This window comes from Phoca vitulina, unplaced genomic scaffold (assembly GCF_004348235.1).
Source record: "Phoca vitulina isolate PV1807 unplaced genomic scaffold, GSC_HSeal_1.0 scaffold19, whole genome shotgun sequence".
Lineage (NCBI taxonomy): Eukaryota > Metazoa > Chordata > Mammalia > Carnivora > Phocidae > Phoca > Phoca vitulina.
Genome location: NW_022589722.1, coordinates 3,992,182 through 3,995,408, shown reverse-complemented (window position 1 = coordinate 3,995,408; position 3,227 = coordinate 3,992,182). Strand labels below are relative to the sequence as shown.

Below are 3,227 nucleotides of genomic sequence, written 5' to 3'. Positions count from 1 at the left end.
GAAACATCACACCAGGATATATATAAATGTTTATTTTTTTTTTTTTTGCCTTTTCCTGGAATGTGATGAGCTCTTTGGACACATAAACAGGTGCTTTTTCAATTTGGAAAATTGTTTTTTATTTACATTTTCATTATTATTTATTCTTATTTGCCTGGGATTTCTTTTTTTCTGTCAAATCTATATTGATTCTCTATTTTTATTCCATGTTTTCATCTTCTCTATCATAATTTTCTCATCTTTGTTCTTTCCCACTATGTCTGGAAAAGATTTGGAAGCTTCTTTATATCACTGATGTAATTTTATGTAATATTATTTCTGCTTCCTTGCTTCTGCAATGAATTTTAACCATGCTATTTTTTTCTTACTGTCTTGAAATCCTTATTTAGTCACCTCTCTTTTTTATCTTTTTATGTTCTCCTTTTAGCTAATCATGTTTTCCCCTTACTGTTTTCTGCTCCTGTTTCAAAAAGGCCAAGATTTCTTGCATTCTATTAAGAATGCCTACTCATTTTCTAAACCTTAGAATGGATTATATATTAGTCTATTTTCAGAATTATTTTCTTCCTCGATTTTTTTAGTTGCTGTTTCTTTTTCCTTACTCCACAGTATTTTCATTGCTCTCTCTTTTCTTGTTCTTTGGCTATCATTGAATGAAGCCAAATCTTTCTAGCTTTTGTATTGGTCAACAGACAAATTGTGTGGATTGCCCTTGGCCCAATTCATATTCTTAGATAATGGTTAAGTCTCTTTCAAATCTATAGCTGGAGAGAAGGTTGATATAAACAGCTCCTGAATCAATTCTCAGTTTCTTGCAAGAATATGCCTAGTTCAGCTATGTACCACTGTGGCTGCTACATATCCTACAGGAAATTTCCTGTTCTTTTCTATTCTGAATGATAAGCTCTATAAAGTACTGCAATTTTCAGGACATGTTTCTTCTAGGAATTTCTGATAGTGTTCAGTTCTTGCTGTAGTGTTTTATTTGTGGAAACTACATCTCTTTGGCAGTAATGCTTCATTACTAGACCTGTATTGTCCCACTGACTTTCTGGGATTTTCTTTCTTTGACTAAACAAAGAATAGGAGTCAGGAGGCAAAAAATGGAAGTGTAACCACAGTATTCTCGTTGTCCCAAAACACAATAGAAGCATATAGAAGGACAGAAACTTAATATTCTGCTTGCTATTGACGTTGAGGATCCAGTCACTGAAACTTCAGTGGGACAGGTGCAAAGTATCATCTCTATTTATGAAGTGATCTCTGGATCACCTATGAGGTGACCTTTAGAAAGTTTTTGTTTTTTCTAATCATACCAACTCTCACGTACTTATCAAAGACTCTTTGCGAAATCTGAGTTTAGGTGGCCTATCAACCTTAGTGTTCAGTGTTGTTTTTGTAACACTTTCTGTCATCTTCATAGACCTTTCAGTGGGAAGTAAGGGAGAAGACAATGGGAACAACCAGCCAAATGCTATTTAAATGAAAGGTCTAAGTGGGGACATTTTTGCTTCATTCATTTATTAACCTTTTTTCTTATTAGAAGGTATTAAGAATCAGTTCCATTACTGGTGAGTTAGACAGTTATTCACTTGTTTTATTCATAAGCATCTTCTGTAATTACTGGTCTTAAAGTTCCCAGATTTCTTTGGTGTCACTCTTGTGTCCTCATCACATGTTACTACCAAGAGTTGTATTGCAGAAATAAAAAAGAAGAAAAGTAGAGAAATTCGAAAGTATTTATAGACTTATGTATAATTTTCCATCTGAATGAAGAATTGCTCTTCTATTTTATTTTTTGGGGGGGTATATGGGAATTTTTATTATACTATTTTCATGTGGTTCAAAAATTACATAAGAAAAGTTTTTTGAAATTGTATAGATAATAAAGCGGAACATACAGATAAATTTTAGCACATCCAGGGGCTATTTTGTATCACTCACTCTATTGTCTGATATAGAGAAGGTGGTCAATTTAATAACATAAAACTTAAACAAAACAGAAAAAAACAGTCACCCTGAAGCCCCTCTTACTGGTCAAGGTATTAATTCCCACCACAGCTTCTTGCCCGATCACCTGGCTCTTTTACACATACGCAGTCTTACACTTTTCCAACGAGTATTTATTATTAGTTAAGCCATGATTCAGAATCCCAGGGTGGGGATCACCATGCACCCAGGTCCCCGCTTCACCTCCCTGGGAGAAGGAGGGAAGACAGAGGAGAGGTGGGTGAAGCCAGTTCAGATCTTCCCAGGAAATGTGCCTTCTGCCCGCCGGTCGTCCCAGGCTGACACCCAGGATATGGGGCAGAGAGACTTGTACACACGACGGTACCATTCGCACACGGAGACATCACCCACTTAAGCAGTCATTGCCTTCTCACAGCGGTGGAAGTCCAGGTAGTTCTGCCAGCAGTTCCTGGTCTGGTTCTGGTTGGGGAAGTGGCTGTCAAAAGGGGCAGTCTGGTAGTTCTTGATTTTGGTCTTGATGTCTTCTGCCATGGTGCTGATTCTAAACACACCACAGCAGCACCTCGCAGCTCAATGTGAACCTCAGCAAAGATGCCAGAGTCGGACTGTGCTCTTTTATTTTTTTTAAGATTTTTAAAATTAATTTGAGAGAGAGAGCAGGAGCTGGGGGGAGGGGCAGAAGGAGAGGGAGTACCTGATTCCCCACAGAGCACAGAGCACAGAGCCTGACATAGGGCTCTATCCTAGGATCATGACCTGAGATGAAGGCAGACACTTAACTGACAGAGCCACACAGGCACCCCAAGAATTGTTTATTTTTGAAAACAATTGGAAAAATAACTAATACATTCTGGACATCTGCACTGACCAGCACTGTGCTAAATGCCTTAATGTATTTTTTTCCTATTTAAACTTTTGAAAGAGAGGACATCTAACTATCATTAATACAGATGAGATAAAAATGAGCCTCAGGGAAGTCAGGTGAGCTGTTTAATGTCACAGCTAAATTTTTATCCCAGCTCAGATCTGCGTGACCAAAGTCCCTGGCTTTTCCAGCACAACATGATGAATCTTTAACATATGAAAGCAATGAACATACACATTTTGAGTACTGTCTTTATGCAAATTTTTAACCAAAATATAAAAAATAAATAAATTGTGCCAAAATCAATGTTTCCAGATCTTTGTTATTCTACCTTTTGCTGCAAGACAAAGTTTAGCAAAGTAAAAGTTACAATGCTTTTAAAAATCTTTCT

The 3,227-nt window shown here is 37.0% G+C and overlaps 1 pseudogene; it reads right to left on the bottom strand.

The window, feature by feature from the left end:
• Positions 1 to 2,203: 2,203 nt before the first annotated feature.
• Positions 2,204 to 2,557, bottom strand: LOC116639986 (annotated as a pseudogene).
• Between the last annotated feature and the right edge of the window lie 670 nt (positions 2,558 to 3,227).